This window comes from Micrasema longulum, unplaced genomic scaffold (genome assembly GCF_059751315.1).
Source record: "Micrasema longulum isolate JH-2025_06_02 unplaced genomic scaffold, ASM5975131v1 h1tg000503l, whole genome shotgun sequence".
Classification (NCBI taxonomy): domain Eukaryota; kingdom Metazoa; phylum Arthropoda; class Insecta; order Trichoptera; family Brachycentridae; genus Micrasema; species Micrasema longulum.
Window position 1 is genome coordinate 337,083 of NW_028277700.1, and position 27,035 is coordinate 364,117.

The following is a 27,035-nucleotide window of genomic DNA, read 5'->3' on the forward strand; positions in this document are numbered from 1 at the left end:
TTACTTTCCTTTTGCATTAAATGTACGCGAAACAAAATATTTATAGTACATGCAAATAACACAACTATTTAAATGATTACATTCTGAAAGCAAACATTAAATATTTCCTTACCTTACGGCCTTTACATTTCTTTACTCTGAACATAAAAAGTTTGTATTGGATGAGAAAAAAATACCCATCATAATTGTTTCTATTTTGGGCAAGTTATCGGATTTTCCTTGTAAAAAACCAATGTCAATCATAATGCTGTGGATGTTTATAAATGAAAACACAAAAAAAAAGGCAAAGGAAAAGACAAAATTTGACTATGAAAAACAAATAAAAAGCCACAAGCCGCCCGCGTCGGACGATTTCAGTATAGGATTTGAGTAAACGTACGATTCATAAGTCACGCGTGACGTCATCAACCTTTTGGCCAGTTACGGGCCGTTTTATTTTGTTCAAACTTTAAATAGGAAATTATAAATGAAAACATTCGTTTTAGATCTTTAAGGTTAAATGCTCGCAATCGTAAAAATATTCTTTAAATACTGAATACATTTAAAATCATATCCCCAGTTTATAAAAATACCCTATTGATGAACATTATCAACTTACTAGAAACAGTATTAATATCATCACGAAAACTCCGGTTTAAGTTTTAAAAGTATGATTTTAAGCGCTGAAAAGTTTACTCCGTTACTCTGTTTTTCGGCATTTTAAGTAAGAATAATGAATATTAAAATAACACAATTATTTCTATCCCCTAAACCAAATTCCAATTCCTGTCTGTCAAATAACAGCCAAAATGTTTCTAAAATAACATTTCCTTTCAAACTTACCTAAGGATTGAGTATTATTATTTCTATTAAAACTTTACAAAATATCTTTGAGTTGTTCATCGGTGCCGAGGTCTATTACATCTTTTGCAGGGCTCGTTTGGAAAATTTCTGGGTAAATTATTACTTTGCGTTTATTTACCGAATGAAATAATTACTTAAACGTTTAACAAATACCTTAACTTATTTTTTGGTCGTTTCCCAATATTAATTAGGAAGTCTAATTTTAGTCAGCAGCCAACGTGCGCTTAAAATCCCATTGCCTAAAAAAATAGGTTTAAAAAAGTTTAACTTGGTAATTATAAGCATTATAAATAATATCAATAAAATTATTAACGACAGTAATCTAATAGAACTCAACATCATTCCCTTCCCGCACCTAATGGTGAAAAGGAGACTGTATTAGTACGCCGATTGAACCGTTTCTTGGTCATTTTTGTTATATAAAGGTAAGATGATCAGTCTTACGCTTTAGGTGACAGTCCATGAACTATTAAATATTCTGGGGTAAAAACACCTCTAAAACCTTTTTTGAATTCCAAATACAATAAACTGCCCGATGAGCTAAAACACGAAAAATTTAATAAAAAATCCAGAAGCGTCGCAATGAAAAAATATTTTTTAAATCTTTTTTAAAGTGATAATTATTAATGTAATTTATATTGATGGTGTAAAGTACGTTTATGTGTGTTTTTCTTTATTTGCGGTCTCAAATGTGTTTCTTTAATAACTCCTGTTAGTATAATATGTACTTTTTGTATTATGTGTTTTATTAATAATACTAATAAAATAAACAAAAACTAAATATTTCACTTTGTCGGGTATTGAACCCGAGGCCTTTTCATTGCTGGCAAACCCCCGCGCCAACCACTACACCACAAGGTGGAATATGAATATAAACTACAAGATGGAAAGTGGTTAAAAGATTATTTTGAGATATGTTGGGCTTTTTCACAATTAGTCATTTTATGTATTACCTACCACGCAGGAATTCGACATCCAATCCCTAATAATAAAAGTATAATCTTCTACACTGAGAGCGTGTCTACTATTCTTGCATGAAAAATACGCAATTACTTTTTTTGTTTGCAATTTTAATGGATTTTCCCATTATTTAAAATAAATTAAGAAATCGGCCGGAATTTTCACTCAAGAATTTATACGTTTTATCAAGTTGAAATGTTTTTAGCCAGTAAAAACGAAAAACGGTCTAGATTCCTTTTTTAAAACACATTTTAATTGGAAAACGTTCACTAACGATTGCATGTTCCAACATGTCCATTCCTTTAAAAGCTTTGTTATTCTGCAAACTTCAACGTTTAACATGAGATTTTTGCATTGTTTTAATTGGTAGAGAGTTTTATGATGGTGCTGGCGATTTTTTAGCAAAACAATAAAAATAAATTTTAAAAGTAGCTTATCACATTTACTTGATTAACAACATCTTGAAATTTGTTAAAAAAATAGTAGATAAAAATTGTTCGTAAAAGACTATGAATTTACTATTTAAAAGCCTTATCTAGTAGATGAAATAGAACGAATTAATCACGTCATATATTGTATTATTTCCATTATTAAAATTAACATATGCCCGATCAATATAGTTTTAAGCCCGTTTACTTTCTAAAAATAAACAGATAAACGAATTTTAGGAATACAGAAATTAAATTTTTTAAAATAACCAGAATAATTTTTCAACGTTACGTGGTGTGTGAAATAGTTTGCTTAAACTAGCCAATGATAGAATATAAGTTCCGTACATACCAAAACTTATACATTTTTTAAAAATAAGTTATCTTTTTATTTTATTGTTATCTTTAAAAAGCATAATACACCGTACTATTTATTTGAAAATTTTGAAACCAAAAACAAGTTCTCAAATTGGTGTTTAAGATAAATAAATAACATTTATGACACAAAATAAATCAAATACTTTTCTAATATTTTTTTATTCTACTTAAATAGGGATAGATGGAACGTCATTCGTCTCTATTCCAACAAACAAACATTCTAAACTTATGCCACACTCAAACTTGAATATTTTTTAATATTTTTTTTAAGCTAATCAACAGGCTTAAGTAAGCCCTCATAGATTGGCATTAAAGAGAAATACTTAATCTGAATTCTTAAAATCTACTTAAATTAACAAAGTGTATAATTAACAAAAGGTATGCCTATAGCATAATCTAGGCGTAAATGGCAAATGTGAGATCGCGAGTCAGGAGAGACAACACCGCTTGCTTCTTAAATGCCTTCTCTTGCTGTAGGAACACATCGACAGTACCGTATAGTGAGATTTCGTTCACTGTTCTGAGATCCTTGGCAGAGGGGAAAAGAATCCGATGTTAGCTTTATAATTTTCCACAGCAATGACAGGATTGGTACGCAAGTTACGGCGAGGTACATTAAGGTGTATCTAAGCAAGGATATCATGAGCATCTTTACAATAAGATATTAATTGGTGCAAGAATATCGAACTAGCCAAAATCCTTCTGAATTCTAAATTTAAGATATGAAAGTAGGTACTTTGGAGGATCATAATAGTTAATTATGAAAGTATTTGATCCGATTCTAAAAATTAACAAGTTTTAAAATGTACGTTGCACCGATTCAATCCGCGTTATATGAATATTATAATTAGAAGACCATATTATAGAATTAAATTAAAGCAAACTATTACTTTTTTTTCATATTTACATGGTTTTCTATTGTTACTTGATTTAACCAGACTGGAGATTTTTGTTACCATTTCTGCGTCATGTTTTTGTTCCACATTAATATTATTACACATCTATCCGATAGGTAATCTCGTTTTATTTTATAAACACGATTAAACTCATAAAGTTATTGTTTTTTTTTAATATTTGAAAAAAATACATTTTTTACTCATTTAGTGTACGCATAATATCCTGTTTTTATTTAGTAACATATTTTGATGTAAGTAATTATAAGGAGAATTGGTTTGTAAACTTATGCCCATATTCAAAAATAAAACTCAAGAAGAAGATAGTACATTCTACTGTCCCCACCGTCAAGTTATTCATTTTTTTCTCGCCGTGAGTTTTGTCTCTAAAATAAGGTATTATAAATTTAATATTGATTAAAAATACACGCAATAATTTTATAAAAGTCATTGTTTACAGCGCATGTAAATTTTTGTATTTATTTTGGCATTATTTTGATACACGTTTTATTTTTTAATTCTGTTTTTCACTTTTTGAAATATTTGATTTCCATATATTCCAAACTTTAGATAGCAAACAATTTTATAAGAAGTATTTTATTTTCACTTTGTAGTGTATTCAAGTCAACTTTTTAAATGAAGTTTGCAATGCTATTCATTATTTTTTCCTTATCGAATTTCTCATTGAATGCGAAAGGTTCGTGCCCAAGTGACTGTTTCGAGATTTTGATATTCGGGTTATTGGATAAACGTACTGAGAGGAAAGAGGGTGTGTGATGGCGAGAATGACAGAAGAGATATCGAAATAACAAAAGAAATAGGTAGATACGAAGTTGTTGAAATGTAGCCATATTTCATAAAGGAGTGATACATTACGTGGTGCGGGAGACTTTGTCAGTGTCGATTTGGAGAAAACTGTTTTGTTGATATTTTCCATCTAAAAAAGACACGTATAAAAAATGAAATTCAAAATCAATAAACAGTACTAAAAATCATTGTATATATACAATAATTTTCCAACGAAAAAGTTTTTGTTTTTTCTTTTTTAAAAAAGTTCTTAAAAACTGCTCCCATAAGATAAAACATGTTATTATTATAACCAATGCACTGTGATGTTAGCTTCAAGTAGCATGTGTCCCATCAGCTTGGTGGTTTTACGTTACACCATAAGATAAAGGTATATAGTAGGGTTTGCAAATTATGGCACTAAGCGCCTTGATGAAGAGATGATTAAGTATCAAAAAACCAGTTGACATATAAAAAACGGTTAGTGATTAGAGACACATATTTACTACCATTTATGAATCTATTGGGTTAATATCGGTATAAATTATCGGTATGAGTTGGAAGAAATTGCCATTTGGCAATAAGACCGCCAATGTACAAATAACATTATGTACAAAAAGTTAAATAATTAAATAAATATCTATGGTCTTTCTACTTTGGTCTTATTTTAGGTGTGCATATTTTGCTCATTTTGTGGTCTTTATCTTTGTTTTACAAATGTTTGCAATACCTTCTTGTTTATATAAAATCGTTCAATCAAATCTGTACATACTAAAATATGCTAAATTTGTAAAAAAACAAAAAAATCAAACCTGGTTTGGTTATAGGTCAATGTTTTATTGCCCATATTCTCGACTTGAAAAATATCAAAATAAAAAAAACCAGAGGTATGTTAATGAAAAAACATTGTTCATTCTTCAGAAAGCAATTGTTCAGATTTTTTGGAGTTTGAAAGATTTCGGCGTCTTGAAACTCGAGAAAGCATAACGAAAATAAACTAAAGTAACTCCTAGAAACGGATAACATTACCTCTGAACTTTAAGGATTCCCGAATGATGCTTTATTGTTGGCTAAAAGCAAGAAAGTTTTAAGGAAGCCGTGACATATTAATAACAATTTACCAGAGTACAAAATCCACGTACAGTGTCGTACTTACAACTCTGTGATAGAACGCATAACTTTGGTAACTTTGGCCATAGTCGGGTCCGCCTTTTTGAGCAAAACGTTCATTGTTCCCGCATATAACAAATGATTTATACTTTTTTCCCTTCTTTTTCATACACTTTTGAGAAATATATTTCGATTTTCGATACCAAAGAGGCCTGGACATTTAAGTTGGCATATTAAAAAAAAAACTCTTCTAAAACCTTTTTCGTTTTACGACTGTTTGTGAAACCTTATAAATTAGCCTTAAAGGCTTTGATTTGTTACAAATTACTTTTTTGGAGAGAACTGTCATTTAAACACTATTTGTTTAAAACATTAACTCGTTTATTAAGTAAGTTAGTACGAATTGAGAAAGACATGGCATGACCAAATCATGACAACATGTCAACAGTCGAAATAATCGGCGCGCGTGCATGTAAAAATGTATAAATGTTAAGAAAGCGAGATCTGGTTACAAAAACCGAGTAAAATGGCGTTCTATCCTCTCTGCCTACCCTTGCGGTGAAACGACGAGATGATTTTTTGTTGTTGTAGTATAGATAGCATATTTTGAGTATTTTATTAGTGTGATGTTAACAAGTTCTTAATAACTTATTGTCTTTTAATCGTAGATATCTTAATAATGATATTAATTATAGTTCTTTTTTATATGACAGGAAATAAAATATTATAAAAAACCTAATTAGTGCGCGGACTAGTGTTCGAACTCTGCTTCAGTCTAGTTTTATATTCATTTATTTATAACAATTTGTAAAACGGGTTGAGGCCGCGTTAAAACTGTCACAATCAGAGGTCAGAGGTTTGCACCTCAGTTTTCTCTGACTTGATTCTCATTTTTTAATCGTAAATTGTTTACAACTCGCCGAGAATGGCCCCAAAAATTGAATCATTGGAGTAAATAAAATAAATAAATATATTGTTATTTCAACCTCATCTTAATCAAACCCATTTCATAAAATCTTACAATCATTAATACAAATAATTACTTAATCAACATGAATATAGAATACGCATCTAAATCCAGTTTTTTTTAAATATTCAAATATGGATTAAAAACTTGTTGTTTTTTTTCTGTTAAAACGTATCTTACATTCAATTTTGTGGGTAAATTTTAACATTTCATAAGAATGTAAGGCACTTTTAAGATATTACGAAAATGTCGCTTTATAAGTTATTCATAGAACATGTTAGCGTATAGATATTCAAATTTTCTTGACAATCTTTGTCATTTGTTTAAAAAAAATAAGGTTTTTTTTATTGAAATAAGGGGAGTAGTGGTTAAAATGTTTAAATCACACATGGAAGGTTTTGGGTTGGATTCCTGGTGAGAACACGAAAAAATGATGTTATTTTTCGCTTTGTTAAGTTCAGTTTGCTATTTGTGTTTGTGTATAGAGTACATTTACTGGAAGGCTTTGAATTTATTTGCTACCTACTGGACCCTGGTTTAGGTGTTGCAATTATATAACTTTCGGTACAGTATTTTTATCTCCGGCCCGAATAACAATTAAACTAACACAGAGTGTACACGTGATTTTCGATATTCCCAGCGCAATCGCCAATGATTTGTTTAAGCGATCAAGAATTCAAGCGACGAAGAAAGTCATTGTGTCAGATATCGCATATCAATAATCAAAAAACTGACAAGGGCCTGCCCTGACCGTAAAATCAGAGAGAACCTGGCGCGAGAGAAGTTTGAACAATTTAAAAAATAAGTTATTGCATTATTTTGTATTAGGGTTCAGTGGCAAAGAATATTAAGATCCGCGATCCAACAATATTTGACCGTCCATCAACTTCTGGCGAGTGGAGCAATCAACTGTGATTGGGCCTCCTAGCCTGTTGTGGAGCAAAAAAAACTTATTTTTTTTAAAAACATTAATATAGAATTGAAAAATTATAAATTTATAATATTCATTAGGGTGGTCCCAGTTTTGAGCACGGAACGAGCAGGATCGAAGCAAACACCATGTTCGTCTGTCAAGCTCCCCACAGTGGGAGGCAATAAATGTAACGTATGCCCCAACTTGACGCCCGCGTACTGAATTAATAATTTCAATTTGCACGGTCTTTCCCTTTAGTGCCGATTTGTTTCGGCCTACTACCGGGAAGCCCACCCTTTGAAATGAGTATTCAATATTTTAGTACGTCACCGTCTCAAATCACATTGTGTTTTGTTTGTTTTATATTTATGTATGCAATGTAGTGGCTTTTTGGCCCATCTGTTGGCCACTAATGAAAAAGGCAATTCTCTTTATTTTATGACATATGCCCGCGTGTGAAAGAATGTTGGAAAGGCAATAAGTAAAAGTTTGGGGTTTTTTGTGATTTATTGCTATCAGAAAATTAATTAAGGGATGAATGTCAGCACTTTGTCATACGTCATTTTGAAGTATGACTGTTTTGAGTGGTTTCTCCACAATTGGCCATGGAGAACTTCAGTGCTACGGGAAATTGTTTTTAAAAATGTTTTCTAAAACGACGTAAAAATTACAAGAGTGTAGTGCAAAGTTCCTCGAAAATGTACGAAAAAAAAACGTTATCATAAAAACTGTTCAAAATAACTAATCAATTACGTGTTTTGATATGTTCTGGTGACCAGGAAGCCACATTCAGCGTGTTTTCACGTATGAGTTTTATTTTTTTATGTTAAGACAACTCTCCGATGACAACTAGTGACGTAACGGGCGGAGTAATTTCAAACTTACAAAAAAAAATACATTGTCGATAATACAATACATGAAAATTATTTTTTTATTGCCTTAGTTTGATAACATTAAAAAAAAATTAAAAAATCAAATACCACAGACCTTCTTCATTCCGAAAGGCATTTAATTATGAATATATATGTATTTTTATAATTTACATTCATTGATTTTATTTAAAACTAGTATAAAAAGAGAACTTATATTAGAGTAACTGCAGGATGTAATGGTCACCGATCTGGACAATGAAATATCAACCGACCAAATTAAATATGAGTATGAACTATGAACAAGAAAATAGTTCTGGGTAGGGTACATATTATGGCGGTTTGTATGCAGCTCGAGATCTGAACACCCAAGTAATAATAGCCGTGAAGGAAATGAAACGAAAGAACCTCGGCGATGTCCAACCTTTACACGAAGAGATCGAGTTACACTCTCATCTGAGGCACAAAAATATTATACAGTATCTTGGATCAGTGTCTGAAGGATTTTTTTTCAAAACATTCATGTAGCAAGTTCCTGGGGGTTCTTTAAAATGGGGACCTCTGAAGGAAAATGAGTGTACTATTTACTATTATACTAAAATAGTAATTGTATTTTTATTCCAGGGCCTCAATTAGGAACGCTATCTTCATTTGTAAATATCGAGACGGTATACTTAACTTCTTAACTATCTTTATCTACATCGGTATGTTATGTACCAATAGGGTGGGCCGATAATCTTTTTGTACGAGTTTTGAAATAAAAACAGTCTGAGAAGTTGTTTTTTGGATTACTCAGAATAAAAAATATATTTTATACTATTTTTGGCCCTCAACCAGAGCTTGAAGTTTTCAAAAAAGTCAATTTTTTGCGCTAAACCAGCTGTCATTTTGTATTTAAAAAATAAAATTACTCAAATTAAATATTATAATTAGCATTACACTTTATTCAATATGAATTCATTCTTTATTTATTTTGTTTTTTTGTTTTATAAAATTTCCCATTTTATTATTTGTGTAGGATGCTGGTCTTACGTCACTGGGCAAATATTTTAAAATGTGGTTGCTTACATTGTAAACATCCAAAAATACCCCACCATAAACATATTTACCCCCTACTCTATCCTTATCGACACCCACTGTTATCTGTTTCTTTTACGTATGTTTATTTCATCATCATTCCCTTTCCGCACCTAATGGTGCATAGGGCACTGCATTGGTACACCAATTGCAGCGTATCTTGATCATTTTTGTAATATGAATGTAAGATGAACAGTCTTACGCTTTAGGTAACAGTCCAGGGACTATGAAATATTCCAGTGTAAAAACACCCTTTTAAATATTTTTTTTTTACAATATTAATACAAAGATATAAACAATATTAAAAAAAGAAAACAAAGGATTAATATTTTGTCCTGATAAACTTTAAAATAACAGTTTGTCATCGGGTGCTCAGATATTAGTTTTAATTAATATTCAAATAAAATAGTACAGACATAATACTGTATACGTATGAAATAATGAGCATATATTATTTTATTTTTGATGCTTTGAAAAATATTATTGAGAAGACAGAATATGAAAAAAGAGATAAAAATGGTTTGAAAAAATATTTATTTTAAAGTTAGAAAATAGAGTAAAATAATACAATTAAAATTAGAGAAAAGCCATTTCCTGGAATATATTTTAAATACTGAAAAAAAAATATGCACATATAAAAATAGTGTGTGCTCATGAATGTAATCAAAACGAGATAAAAAATAAAACAAAGTAAATCCAAAATCTCAACTCATAGATACAAAAAAATAAAAATAATAAGAAAATTAAAAGTATCCATTAAAATTGAGATCTACAAAATGTAAATAAAATAAGAAAGAAATAAAAGAAAAGGTTAACCTAAGAAAATAACAAAAATGTATTTAATGAGAGATAAAAAATGTTTTACATAAATAATAAATCAATAAAGGAACGTTCTGTCTACTAACCGAATCACCCACCAATGGCATGTACCTTGACTACAAATAACTTCACTGTGTCTGTCTGTCTTTGAGGTTCCATCATGTGACTGGCGCTCCTAATTTTTTGCAAATTTACACAACAAACAAACAACAAACAAACCATCACGCCGTTTCCCCGTAGGAGTAGGCAGAGATGATAGAACGCCATAACACTATATCTTGGCATACAGAACTCGCTTCCTCTACATTCATACATCTTCTCATGCACGCACGCCGATTATTCCTACTTTTGACATGTCCATCTTCAAGCATTTGATGGACTTGATCGTGCCATGTCTTTCTCCGTCTTCCTCGTTTTCTGCATTCATCAACATTTGCATCGTAGATCCTTTTAGCCGTTCTTTCGCTGTCCATTCACTCTACATGTCGAAACGAACGCAGCACCCCTTTCTTGATTCTGTCAATAATGCATGTTTCAGCCTTACACACTTCACGGATCTCGACATTTGTGCACCTATCATACATCGTTTTACCAAAACATTTAAGTTAGTAAGTGAAAATTCTTGATGGAAGTTCATTGTAATTTATTATATAAATAAAACACGAGTGATACTTTAATCCACAAATTTGGAATATCTAGTGACCGGTTTCATCGCTTTCGCGACATCGACGACCTGTCTCGAAGATGTCGCGAAAGCGATGAAACCGGTCACTGGATATTCCAAATTTGTGGATTAAAGTATCACTCGTGTTTTATTTATATAATAAATCGTTTTACCACACATTCGCCTGAGGGATCGCATTTCGACAGCATTCAACCTACTTTCATCATTATTTTTTCACTTCCATACTTCCATACATTAGAGTTGGAACTAGAACTCCGTTGTGAACTGCTAGTTTAGCCTCCTGCGATAAACATTTGTTTGCCAAAGTAGATTTTAGTGCACCGTTCACCCTGTTCCCGGCACTCACCCTCCTTTCAATATCTTTCTCGGCCTTTCCGTCCCTAGTAAACATACTTCCCAGGTACACAAATTCTTCTACCTGATTCAGAATATCTCCGTTCACGCTGATCTCACATTTGGTTATATTTTTATCCCTTTCAAAAACCATCACTTTCGATTTATCAACATTAATAAGCAAATTGCAAATTTACCAAGACTTTTTTTAATAATTACAAGGTAAATGTTTGATATTTTAAATAGAATTGCCGAACCTCATTTTATTACAAAATCTTGTTGATTTTTGTTTAATGTGCGTTTGCTTGTCATAAATGATAAATAATGCTAGATTTATTTATGAACGACCATGCATATAGATTTGTGCATTTTTGATTTGGTAGTCGAATATGCTAGAATAGATTCAAGTTCTTTTTTTTTGTTAAATGTGTTCCTTCTTTAATATTTAATTTGTTGTTTTTTTATTAAAACGGAATTTAATAAGTTGATTTGAAAATATTGGAAAGTTATGCCTTGTTATAGTTAAGCAAGAAATCCGACATTGGCCTCCACGGGACTAAAAGTCCTGTGTTGAGTAGGAACGAGAAATTAGTTGACAAAGACGCATGAATTTATCATCACAAATATTTTACAGAAACAGAAACACAATAAAAACAATAAAAAAACAAATTTATGGCACATCAATATGGTAAACAGAAAACCCCAATATTAGTTTAACAAAAATTACTTTTTCTTTTACATTATAAAAATTTCTTCATTTTTAATATTATTTCCATTTCTTAATACTAACTACAAACTTTTCACAACTTTTAACTTTGATTTTAATTTTTAAACAACTTCCATTTTATTTTTTTTTTCTTTCACTTTTTTGTGCTTAAAAAAAAATTTCATTGATAACCCTAGATATAATTATGATTATTATTATTTTTATTATTATGGATTACTTATATCGCGCCATTTTTGTAATATAATACTTCAAGGGCGCCTTACATAGTGATTTGATAGTTTTTTATTTTTATTTTGTTGACACATGCTACGGATTAATTCAAATGATTTAGAGAACAAGTGGGTTTTAAGTTTTTTCCGAAACATCACTTCACTTTTACAGCCTCGCACTTCTGCTGGGAGAGCATTCCATGCCATAGGGCCTGCGACCGCAAATGCGCGTTCACTAAATTGAGTGCGCTGTTTACGTAGTTGTATAAAAACTTTTCCTCTCGCAGTAGACGTAGCTGATCTAAGCGTGAGACGCCTGTCAGCTAGTTTATCTGGAATGCATATTTCCTTTAGAAATTACGGAGCAGAGTTGTGCAGTGACTTATACATAAGCCAACAGAGTTTGTATTCGACCCTCCGTGGAAAACGTAGCCAGTGTAGTTCCCGAAGTAGCGGAGTGATATGACTGAACTTAGAGATTCCGAAAATAAGTCTCGCTGCAGCATGTAATACAGATTGTAGGCGAGTCATTTTGTTCATTGGCAGACCTGCATAGATACCATTACAATAATCGACCTTAGACACTACAAACGCATTTATTAATTGACGGGCGGCATCAACCGGCAAACTTTTGCGTATGCATTTAATTTGTGTCAGCTGGTAAAAGCACAAAACTTCACTGGTCCATTAGAATTAAGCTTAACTGTGTAAAATATAAAACTATGTAACCGTACTGTATGTTTCCTGAATAAAAGAAATAAAAAAATAGGAAACTCGTCAAGGAATTTCCGGCTATGGAAAATCCAGTCCTTAACTCCTCTCTTGAAAATAGTTTTGGTTCTTAAGAGCTTAATACGCTCTTTCAAAATATTGAATATATTTCGATAAAGAAAAAATGTCTTTGAGCAAAAGTCATACGGGTTATAGGCATGACATAATTCGCGCTTTGGTGCCTCGTACAAACATTTTGATGGGATATCTCCTTATTATTCGACCAGAAAAGTGTGAGTGCTTCTTATAGGTACAGTTGTCTCAAATTCAGCACCTTCGTGAATGGGAACGATTTTTCTGACGGGTATGTTGGAGGGCACTAGAGTATTATTTAAAAAAAGTTCATATATCTTACAAAATGGGTTTACTCAATCAAACTAGATTAAATTTACCAGAACATATGAAACTTGCTTTAAATATCATGTATAACAACAAGAAAATATCGCAATAAAGCTTAAAAACTAGAGAGAAGCCAGCTATCAAACTAAAAAACGTTTATGATAAGAATGTAGCATAATTGGTAAAATATTTTTCTGTCGAATATTAAAAATAATAATTTTAATTTGTTTTGGCTTTTGCCCCGTGCACACAGCAAACATTAGAATTTGTCGCTCTACTGTTTATAAGTTGGCCAGTTTGCGAATCTGACTCTTACTATTTTTTTATTTATTTATTCACACTCTTTATCAAAATACAATTCCATGCTCACTTTGCCCAGCTAACAAGGGTACATACCCCGTTCCAAGCTAGGCAATTACATTTAAATATATTATAATAGTTAAAAAAATAATATAGAGCACAGACAAACAAAATATAAACTTATTCGAATACACATTTTGATTCATATTCATACAGACATACACATATATATAAATATACACATATATACACATGTACATACACACATACGTACATACACCCATAAGCATACACATACATACATTCATAAAAACATAGACAATTTATTTATGCGAAACTTCATGGTTGTCATCTATAAATATATATTTTTTTAAAATTATTCCTTATTTTATCGCTTACTTCCAGCTATTGCTTGTTGCCACGAAAATTCGTATTCCATTCGTTATATTTTACACGCGTTCCCCGTCTTGACTTTAGATCAGTATTATTCTACCTGTAACAATGAGAAGAGAGCAATGTTTTATAGCATCTTTTTGTAACATTATTTATAAAAAAAGGAAGAATTGCGCAGAAAACTTGGAATAAATTTATGAACACTACCAAAACTAATATTATGATAATGTTTTTTTGAAAGTTCTATTAAAAGCATTTTTCCTGGGGTATTCTTGGTACCCTCCTCAGAAACTCGAGAATTTTTTTCGTGCTTAGGCACAGAAAGGTTAAAAATAACAATCCATAATTTTTAATAATTTAAATAAATACGTTTGATGAATTAACTTTATACAGACGCGCTAAACAGTATTTTAGAACATGTGTAGTTTAATGAAATATTATTTTCACGGAATAATGCTATAAATTTCATAAACCACCTGAAAAGTTCATAATTTAATTTATATTATAGTTAGGAACAGTATTTTAAATTAAAATATAACGCAGCTTATCAAACCAACGGTATTTATATCAGCATCCAAAGGAAGTTTAATTTGTTGCGCACGTACATATTTCCCTCTGATGCCCAACAGAAAAATAAACAAAACTGAAATGCGATATCATTTGCAAACATTTTCAAACATTTTCAAACTAGTGTCTTGTTTTGCACTAAGGTGGAGTTAGTTTTTTTTTATTTATTAAAAAGAACAACATTATTCAGTTTTGATTTCAAATACGTATAATTTTAATATTTTTAATTTAAATTAAACAATTATAATACTTTATCGATAGATATTATATATTATGCAACTTAATTACATCGGAAAAGATAATTTTAAAAAGAGAATATGGATGTTTTGGCTTTTACTTGGTTGAAAGTCGGTTTTTGATTGATATAAGTGGTCATTTAATATAATATAACTAAGCATAGCTTTGTTGTTAAACGTTTTATGAAGTATTTGTAAATAATTACTCAAAACCTCTTACTAAATAAGTTTATTTAATGATCATTTTACAAATTTCATTATTTCAATTGGCATTAATTGTTCTATTTTCATTTGAACATCCGTAATCTTAAATTTATCGAACTATCGATTGTGTAAGGTAATGAACCTCAAACATTAAATCAGCATTAAGGCAGTCTCCGTGGTGAAATATTTAAAATGTTTGACTGACAACCTGAAGGTTACGGGTTGGCAAAAACAAAAAAGTAAATGAGATTTTCCTCAAGCCCGGGTGTTTTGTGATGTGATTCACCAATGTAACTGGGCCTCCTGGCCTGTTGTAGTGCAAAATAATGATAATTAATTTGAAAAATTGTTAGTCACATTTTATTAAAATCATTTATGCTACAAGAAAATGCTTAAATATGTAAAGGAATTTAGAGCCGCTATTGTTAGGTTTAAGACCACAAAATAAAAATTCACCTAAATAAATTATTTCACCTACTTGAAAACGCCTGAAAATACTTATTAATGTTTAATATCTACAAGCATATTCTTCTATTTGTTCTGTTTTTCTTTATCCTTTTTTTAAAATGTACTGTTTGAGGAAATAAAATGTAACGAAAATTTTCGGCACACATTTTTTCCCAATATTTATACTAATATGGGATTCTGAAAAAAATAATGACCAAAAGCCAATAACGTGATATGAGCGAACCTTTTACTTATAATATTGTAACATTGAAGGCTGTAAGCGGATTATTTACATTACATGCCTAATCAAGAATACACAATTTAATATCTACCTTCGAATATTGAGCATCAAATAATATCAACGATAGATTACTCAGTAAATATGTGTTTTCCTCAATAAATGAATATTGTATTTCATGGTTTATTTTTTTTTTGTTTTTATTCATTTTCTTTTTAGTAATTATTTCTTATTCCTAACTTATTTATGTAAAATAATTTAATATGATATACAAATATGACAGTTCTAAGAAAATGATCAAAAAGGAAAGTGTGTACTTAATATTTCTATCCCAAAACTTGTAAAATAAAATAAAATTAAGTTGAAACTTTGTAGAAAAAAAAAAATTTAGTCACATGTACTTAGGACTTTACTGTGATGCTTATACATCCATGATAACAAATGTGAGAAAAAATATAATTTTACGTTTATAGCAAGAAATTTTTTTTAATGCACTAAGAAATTTCAATGTTAATTTATAATTCAAATGCATGTTGCAGATTTAAATAAGAATCGGAGTTATAAAACATGCATATGCGTATATTGGAACAAAGAACAGTCTCCCAGACTTGTTATTTTCAAAATAGTCTAGTATTTAATTAATTTAACTCACTCAAAAAAACCTTTTATTTAATGGGAAAAAAAATCATATCTCTTCGATAATATTTAACATAATAATCTACGGGCAAGGTAAACAAGTGGCCAAAGATTGCCTCAAAAGTTCTGTTAATAAATTGGAGATTAAAATTTTACTTACAATACGAAGAGAAAGTTGATAAAAGGTGACTAAGCTATTTGAAACGAAATACTGATTAATTTACCTTTATTTATTTTATTTATTTACGCCTAACGGTTTTTAAGTATAATTCAAAAAGTATTAATGTAAAGAACAAACATATTTAAATTCAAGCAGCAGAGTAATAAAACGGAGAAAACAACAATTAAATGAGGAAACTAAAATTATAATTTAACTAAAAATATGCATTTAAACAGAAGTTAATTCAATTCCTTTGGTACTGTCATATTTGATGATGAGACTATCTCGTAAATTAAAGGGAGTGGTTGGAAGGTCACATGGAATAGGTAAACTTAGTGTATCTCACCCCCTCAGAAGAAATAATGTTTTTTTTTTTTTTTAAATGGGTAAAAATAACACTCTTACTCCATAGCAGTTGATGTTGAGGACTCCATCGATAATCTAAGTATGCTGCATTTAGTATTTAAATGTAATGGCCTATGCATGAGGAAGCATGGGTATTAATTTCAAACGCACTCAAGACTTTTGTCGTTCATTAAATTAAAAAGAGAAAACAGTACATAAACCTTAACCATTTTAGACAAAACAACAAGTCTGACTCATATTGTGTAACCAGAATCATTTGTAAAAAAATAATGATTGGATAAATTTTATATATTTATCCTCAATATACTGACATATTTCATTTAGATTTTTTTTTCTTTATTAATTTTAATAGGTATTAATCAAATGTCCTAATACTTGTGTCTAGACTAAACTTTAGGTGAGGAAAGTACATTTTAATCTTGAAGACGAAGACAGTTTAATGTTCTGACTTTGTGTTATCTCTCAAAACACGATTATAAGTCTTAAATTTTAAACGAACAAAATCGTCTTAATGGGATAAAATAAAGCTTACTGAAATGCAGTATTCCGCTTTATCTGCAAACTATTAGGTCTGGGCTAACTATTAGGCGCATAAAGTTGCATTTAGTTTTACTTCTTTTTAAAAGTTCACCAAATTACCGCTCATGTAGACACAAAAAAGCCATTAGCTAAAACAGGTGTGGAGGTTATAAAAAGAGCTACGAGAATTAAGCGCGGGTTGCAATTTAAATAATAATAAATGTTGCGTTGAATCGAGGTTAGAGGTGTCCTAAAAGGCCAAAAAGCTTTAGAATGTAGAAAAGACTTATATTAGTTTTACATTCGTAGACCGCATTACGACGCGCCACTGAACACTGCTTAAAACAATAATTTAAGTTTTAATTTTTATTTGAAAATTATTTACAAACCATTACGGATTACATTCATTTCACACAGTACGTTTTTTTTTAAATATTCATATTCTATTGTCAAATAATATTTTGTAAAGGTTGTCCGAGTTTTTTGTTTCGTTTTATCTGGTAGCTTATTGTATAATTTCAGTTCCTGATTTATTAGTCTTGAGTGTCTTTGTATCGTTTTAGAATCAGATCACTTGTTCTGATATTCTCGTGTATCCGTCAATAACATTAGTGGGCCCATTCATTAATAAACTTTAAGCATTCAAATTGAAATTTCAGGTTACATTTAATTGTTTAGTTTGTATAAAGAGTTTGATAATGTCCAAACGTATATTTAAAAAAAACATATAATTAAATTCAATAAAAGTGTTTTATTTTGGATACCTTACCAAATTTTAATACGGAATTCTACCAATTTTCTGCATACATAATAAATAAGTTCTTTAGTTGCCATTAGATAAGGAAAGATAGATAAACTTTTCTTTTCAATATTATACTTTTCTGTCTTTGTAGTCTGTTAATGTTATCTTGGTTTCCTGTTCCCCTTGGTTGTTATATCTATTACATTACATCGATTTATATGTATATATATATATATATAAAAGGCAATGTTTGATTGGTTCTCCTCGATGGACTCGATAACTACCGGACCGATTTACGTGCGCTTTTCATATAAATGTACATCTTTGCCGCGAGAAGGTTTATAGCTCATAAAACATTTTATTTACGAAGCACAAAAAAAGTTAGGAGCGAAAATGTTTTTTTTATCCATCACCAAGGTTGCATTCGCCGAAAACGTGCAAACAAAAAAAATGGATGGATGTTATTTTTTTGTTTATTAAAAAAAGATTGTTTTTGAATATTTGCTAACATACTTTTTTTATGGTTCCCAGTAAGTTTATTTTATTAAATTTCTTATAATTTCCACTTATTTATGTCTTTTTACTGGATTTTTGGTTAAACTAAAATAATATTAACTGACATTCTATACATTTTTGAAAATTGCATTCCTGACTAGAATGCATCCCCGAGCAGAGTTCGACATTTGCTAAAAGAATTCTTTATTTGAAAATAATTTATTATTTTATGTTTTGAAATTAAAACATAAACGAGTACTTAAATTCAATATTTGAATATCAATCATTTTTAGATTTGGAATTCAATAATTAGTATCAAGGTACTTACTTACCAATAAAAAGTTACATTTAATATATTTAGCAAGAACTCAAATCAAGCAATAGCAAAGCATTGTCGGGTTCAGCTAGTAAAACATAAATAAAGCATATTTTTCATAGGCTGCAAAATTTAAAAAAAAACAAATATTAAAAAAAAAAATACATCAAAATTCAATAAAAAGAAATGAAATAAAATAGAATAAAATAAAATAAAATGAAATGAAATGAAATGAAATAAAATAAAAAAATTAAAAAATAAAATAAAATGAATAAAATAAAATAAATAATCAACTAAAATTCATGTTTAAAATGAAAAAAAACATAAAATTAAGCAAAAGAAAATAACAAGTTATTTCTTTTAAAAAAGTTAAAGCATCTCATGTTTTATTTTGATTGGAAGTATTGAAATGTCACTTTTTGTAGAAAGTCAAAATGTTCGGCCAACATGTTGGCAAAATTCTCCTTGAACTTTATTTGTTCAAAAAAAAAACTGCATTTTCTCATGCAAACGTCATTCGAGAAATTTATGTGTTTTTCGTGCGAAAACTTTAGCTTCACCTAATATCACGAGAGTTTATTTCAGGAGGGATGTGTAAGTGTAAAATACATTTTACGGAAAATTTCTTGGTAACAAATATTTTCTAAGTAATTTAAAATGTTTGCCGACGAATATAGATTTCAGCTTTTACCGCAGGTGACTCTCGAATAAAAATCTTGGCAGTGCATTTTTTGACGTTTTATCAATTTTTTTTGGCGCGACAACAGGCCAAGAGGCCCAACAACAGTGGTGAATTACAGCACAGAAAATCCAGGCTCGAATAAAATCAAATGAAATTTTTCGTGTTCGGGAAATCAAATTCAGAACCTTTCGTGCGTGATTCGTGCCTTAAGCTAAGGTTTCCTAGAACAGCGGGGCCAGTATCTTAACGGCCGTAGTGAACGGAAAAGGCCAATTTTTATCATCTGTCACATTATTATAAAGTAAACAGTCTGCCAGTAACGATTCAGGTGCCAAGGGCAGTGAAATATTGCAGTTAAAGTACTTTTAGAATAATAATATAAATTTCACCCCGATACCTCATGGTTGAATAACGCGCCAACCACTACACTTTGCGAAAGATTGGATCATCTCATAATAAAATTTCAACTTTTTATACATTAAACTCTGTAATTTTTTTTTTAATATGTAATCGAGAGTTTCCTTTTCCATTTCTAGTTCAAAAGTTATGTACATTTCCGTTTTATCTAATTCCACTAATAAAATACTTCGGCATCAAATTATTTAACACAAACTATGAATATATTAATCATTAGAAGATGTACATCCAGTTGTTTCCATGTGTCCATGTAAGTGTATCCTAGGAGAAAAAAGTGTCCGCCAACATGTTTTTTACACCCTGTTGATGTGTAAATAATACGTCTGAACTCTTGGCTAGAGGTCAGAAAGAAGTCAAACAAAATATAATCATAAATTTGTTTACAAGAATAACGAAAGATTGACCTTTAAAGGCCTTTCATGAGACTGACAAAAGCATTTTCCCCTTTCTAAACCAGACGACGGTAATCTGAAAATACGCATTTTGGTAGTATCGTTTTTTTTTAACACTTGTGTGGCTGTGATGTCAAACTAGTCTTCATAGAATACAAGAATTGATATATCTCTCGTATTTTTTTTGATTATGAAGTCGTATTTTTTGCAATCTTCAAATGGACATTTTCCCACGGATTTGGAAAGTAAAATTTATAAAACTATGCCGGATTTTAATACAAATATAGTTATCCTTGCTACGTGAAGAATGAATGTGACGACAATAAAACAATAAATATGTATAAGAGAGAATACGATGATAGAACTCATAACAAGGAAAACAGAGACGCTGCTCTGTGGCTGGTGTATGTGTAAAAAAGATTCAGTTTTTGACAGTGACGGGAGATGCACGCATATAAAATGAACGGCGTCTTTATGATTTTTTTTTTTTTTTGCTATAAAAGGGCTGAATTATATTTTTTTGTTTATAATTTATTTATTTATTTACATACTTAAGTTAATTGTACATTATTTGAGACATGAGTCCCAACTCCATGGGACTAAAGTCCTGTGTTGAGATGGGACTAACAATATTCTGACACAAACACATGAGTTTATCACCACAAATAAAGGACCAGAAACATGAAAAAATATTATTTTTTTAATATATAAATATGGCACATCTAAATAGTAAATAGTGAACTCAAACATTCGGAAAATCGACAAGGAGTTTCCTACTTAAATCCCCTAAGGAAAATCCAATATTCAACTCCTTTCTTGAAAACAGTTTTTGTCCTTGAGAGCTTAATACACTCTTCCAAAATATTGAACACTCTCAGTGCAATAAATGAGAGATGTTTTTGAGCAAAAGTCGTATGGGTTTTGGGTATGACATAATTCATGCTCTGGGAAAACCTCGTACAGACATTTTGCTGAGACCTCTCCTAATTGTTCTACCAGAAGTGTGTTAATGCTTCTTTTCGGTACAGTTGTCTCATATCCAGCATCTTCATGTTTTAAAACAACTGTTTTGACGGGTATAGTATTATTCTCAAGAATAATAAAAAAAATTTTTTTTCAAATGTCTGAACTTTATAATATTCCGTCTTTTGCTTGTGGTAACACAATGTCACATCCCCGTGGAAAAAAGAATTATAGAAATAATAAAGTGAAGTTTTTTTTTTGTGAAATTGACTCCGTCTGTGTTTATAGGGTAAATAATTTTTAATTATGTATTCGTTTCATGCATACGAGATAAAAATCAATTAATATTATATTACCCTGTTTATGTGTTCCGGAGGATAAAAAATATTATTATGTATGTGAATTCAAATTGCGGTAGTGCCGTAAATTACTAAGATAAAAGTGTGTAAATATCAACAAAACACGACACTGGCTAGAACACCCCAGTAGCGCGATAAAAAAAACACAAGAAAAAAATAATAAATCTGAAATTCGCTTTGTTAAAATGCAAAAAAACATCAGTTGTGCCATATAAACCATAATATATATATATATCGAATTCGCTTCATTAGTATGGTCCCCTCAATAAAATGTATATATTAATCAAATTGAAAACATTCAAAAGAAATTTATAAGGAGCCTGGAATATCGTTTTGGCAACACTGAAAATGATTACGGCGCATCTTTGATCAATTTTAATATAGAATCACTACAAAAAGACGCATTAGATATGATTTAATTTTTCGTTTCAAAATTCTCAATAATATAGTTGATTCGCCGTATCTTTTACAAAATATTGGTTTCCGTTGTCCTCTTCACTATACTAGATTAAATTCCCTTTTTTATGTACCAACTTGTAAAAACAATTATACCTCGAATTCATTCATTAGACGTACCTGTAGAAATTATAACGGACTCAGTATTGATGTAGACATTTTTAACTGCACGTTGCATTTGTACAGAAAATTTCTTCATGGGGTCGATTATTTGGGATAGTTGCTGAATGTGCATCTTGGTGGTTTATGCTATGTATATGTGCTGCATGTAATGTATATGTTTGTGTATGTTTTATATGTGCGTTCATGTGTGAGCGCGTATGGCTCGGAGTGAACATTCGGTATTTTTATTCTTTTCTCACTTAAAATTCTTATTTATTTTTTTGTCACATTTAATTTTTAAATCTTTTTAATTTATGAAAACTTAATTGGTCTTTTAATGTTAAAAAGTTGTTGTTTTTCAAACTTATTTTGTATGACTGTATGTTTTCTGAATAAAATAAAATAAAATATTTTTAATGTGAATATCTAAAAATAAACTATTAAAAACATATTTTTAACTTTATTCCATCAATTACAAGACGATAAGGCCTAAAGGGCCGAATTCCCTAGTACAGTTGATAAACGAATTATAAAAGATCATTCAGATAATTTCTAAGATGGCTGAAACAATTATTTTTTAAATAACAAAGAAACTTTGTCACAGAAAACTCTTGAGTTATCTGTAGCCTTAAATTATTATTTCTTAAGATAGCATAGAAAAATACATTTTAATAAGCAGGTTTATTTGTTTGAATTTGTAAGGATCATTCTTTCGTCGCTGGTGTTAAGAGAACGGACGCAGCAAACTCCGGTGACAATCATCACCAAGCGGCAGCGGCAAATGGTGATTTTATTTACAGGTAAGCTATAAAAAAACATATATTTGTACCTACATAGGAGCTACATAATATAATGTAAGTAATATATACTATAAATTGATATTTTTCTGTGGTTCTGTGTGATACAACAACTCTCATCTATGAAATAAACTCAAACAATGTAACTTCCTGATTTATTATAAAGATATATTTTCCATTATTTAAATATTTAACTCATTAAAAAATACCACTAAGATACGAAAAACTCAATAAAAAATCCAGAAGTGTCGCAATTAAAAAATATTTCTTAAATTTTTTTGATATTGATAATTATTAATGTAGTTTACATAAGATGGTGTTTTATGTTTTTTATCCAATAAAGTTTTCTTTTTATTTCGGATGTATTAATTTGTATGATGTTATGTATTGTCAAAAAAATGTTTTTTTCTTATTTACGGTCCCAAATGAGTTTCTACTAACTCCTGGGAGTATAATATGTAATTTTTGTATTGTATGTTTTATTAATAATAAAAAATAAAAAAAAAATAAAAAAATCAGTTGATATTAGGTGTTCAATTGAAATGTTAACTGGCTGAATTGTTATAGTAATTAATAATGCTAAAAACGGCCGCGTGGAGCGCTACATGTCCTGCAATATAACGCATGAAAGTAATTATGGTCTAATGTCAAAAGTACGATCTCAAAGAAAAATAGTCCTTAAGAAACAATGTTTGAAATACTGTTTTCCAAATCAAGAATCTTCAAATAATTTGTGTAATCTGCAAGTTTAATCTAGGAGAAAACACCCGCACTGGGGTTTTGACATTCAAAATATAGTATACTTATTTTTATGAAAAAATAGGCTGAAATAATCCGCTAGTTTCTTAGCTCACCTCAAGCGCTGGGTGCGCTTTATAAAAATTTATATTTATATTAGGATAAAAAACAAACGGTGGAAATGACTTAAAATAAGAAGTAAATATTTATTTGTTTTTCTGTTAATAAAATTACAATAAAACATTATTATGGATAGTCAAATATAATGGTAAGCTGCGCATAATTGCTTCTATACACGGTTCGCCCCTGCCAAGCGGAGGCAAAAAAGTTGGCTTGGCAGTTTACTGCAGATGCAGTATGGGAGCTTTAACTAAGCTTGTGTACTTCACAAGGCACCTGGGCTTCATTACAAGGGAACTTGCAAAATTTATATTTGAAAATGTGTATTTTTGTATAAAAAATTAAAGTATCTTCGTTGTTAATTAAAAACCAGTAATTGAAGATGCATAGAAAAAAGTACGCTTATTATATTTAAAATAAAAAAAACTTAATTATACTTTAAACATAAATGTGAAGATAGCTGTTAACTTTCCATTTCCACAATACGGGCACAGGTTCTCGACGCCCGGGACGTCCGCTGCTGTCGGTAGTTCATGTCAGAACACGAACCTAATTTGGGAGGATGCACAGGTGCTGGCAGCCAACATAGATAATTGGTGTCCACAAAGATCTTCCAGGATAATTATGCTCCAACCATAGAGCAGAAGTACATAAAATGATGATGATTTTTATTTCCCTACAACATTTTCAGTTTCTTAAGAGTTATCAAGATTAAAATTTATTGCAACAGAGAAAGTAAGCATTTTTGAGGTGTAAAAATGGAAGTCCATGATCTGGTAAAATAAATTATAATATACCTTATGCATTTATCTTGATTGTTTGATAAATTGTCATTTTTTAGTGTGGCTTGCAAGCATTTTGTCGTATTTAAAACTCTTTTAACAATCAAGGTTTCGATCGCAGTTGGAAGTTAACAGAGTTATCTTACAATGTATGTACAGTAAAATCTAAATTAATGTATGAAAAAGTATATATTTGAAAGAAAGTTTTAATTATTCATCATATCATTGTTTACTTCTCTGACTTTCATCTGTTACTTGAAAAGCGGACTACTTCCTGGATACATGTTGAAAATTGAAAGGTATTAAAATAATATTTAGGACTTTCATAATTATAAATCTAGAAGCGGAAGAGATTTCAAACTTTTTAAGGTAAGACTTACGAGTCTTCTTTTTATTTTTATTTTTTTTATTGTTTACTTGTTAGCGTGAACACTTGACAAAGATCTACTCAGCTGAATGTTTATTTTTTTATTATTATAATTTTAAGCAGCTTGCATTCCACTCGTCCATGCGCCTTGTAGCTGCAAGGCGATTGGTAATCTTGTTTCAATATGTAAATATTACAAACCGTAAAATATATACATTTTCTAAACGTGGTGTAGAAATTCCACAGTCCATGCGCTCAGCATCTGCAAGACTAGTTATTATCTAACGACTATTTAAAAAAAATGAGTTTTTTAAATATTATATATTAATTTAATATCATTTAAACACTAAACTTCATTGTAAAATTACAACCTAATGTAAATGGGGGCCAGATGACTTACCGTCCATGCGTTCTGTAGCTGAAAAAAATGCTGGGATATTTATTTACTGTACATCGCCCTTGAGGTGATTTTCACACAAATGGCGCTATATAAATTATCCAACTGTAATACATCATATGTTAATATAGATATATTTCCCACAATGAAACTGACTTATCTCTATCCATTTTGTTATCAGAATTTTGACCTGAGAGTAACTACCAAGTCTAAAACACTCATTTGGATTACGGTTCAATTGAACGTAGTTATGCAGAAAGTAGCCAGTTCACAATATAAAAAAATACAATATTAGTATTATTGGGTGCAGTAAAGTCGATTATATATAAATAATAAAAATATATATAAAGTTATCTTTATATAAGTCAATTGTCTTTTGTATGCTGACGATGCTGTACTCCTTGCTAATAACAAAGAGGAACTGCAATTCTTGGTAACAAAGGTCTACGATGTATGCAAGAGAAGCGGTTTGCTGATGAATGTCGATAAATCGAATGTGATGGTTTTCGAAAGAAACGAAAGTATGACTAAATGTGAAATCACTGTGAATGGAGTTATACTAAAACAAGTAGAGGAATTTGTGTATTTGGGAAGTATGTTCACTAGGGATGGAATGACTGAGAAAGATATTGAAAGGAGGGTGAGTGCCGGGAACAGAGTGAACGGTGCACTTAAATCGACCTTGGCAAATAAATGCTTGTCACAGGAGGCAAAATTGGCAGTTCACAACGGAGTCCTGGTCCCGTCCCTGATGTATGGGAGCGAAGTATGGACTTGGAAAAACAGGGATGAAAGTAGGCTGAATGCTGTCGAAATGCGATCTCTCAGGCGAATGTGTGGTAAAACTATGTACGATAGATGCACAAATATTGAGATCCGTACATTATGTAAGGCTGAGACAAGCATTATCGACAAAATCAAGAAAGGAGCTCTGCGCTGGTTTGGACATGTAGAACGAATGGACAGCGAGAGAACGGCTAAGAATATTTACAATGCGAATGTTGATGATGCAGAAATAGATAATCGGCGCGCTTGCATGAGAAGATGTATGAGTGTAGAGGAAGCGAGATCTGTATGCAAAGATAGAGTTTTGTGGCGTTCTATCTTCTCTGCCTACCCTTACGGGAAACGGCGTGATGGTGTGTTTGTTTGTTGTAAAGTAAAATATACTAGGTCATAGGCAGCCTTAAACGCATTAAGAACCCAAATTAAAACTCGGACATTTTTGGCACTTCATGCACTTTTAACATACATATGCGATAGTTTTTTTGAGAATTGATAAAAAATACAGATTCACTTTCATACATTGAGCCAAAACTGGCACTGTTTGCGGTAAAGGGTTGAATAATATTTTTACTCGGGTTCTATTACAGATTTTCGACGACGATAGTTAAATTTTTATGCAAATATACACATTTATGCACAGGAAATTCAATTTCAATTTATCAACAATCCGAAATAACTTCCCTATTTTCCAAATATAATTGTAATCGGGACCCTAGTGTGAAGTTTTGTGTAATTTATAAGAAAATAATTTTAGTTTAAAAAGAACCACCCGTGTTCCAAAACCGATCTACAGATTAAATAAAATTCCATAATTTTAAACAAAATAAATAATAAGTAAATTATTTCAAGTTACAGCTTCCAATATTATTTTCAAATTTCAATATACCAGGAACTTGTAATTAATTGAACGAAACGTACACATTTTAGGAAATGTTCAAAGTTAGAAGATAT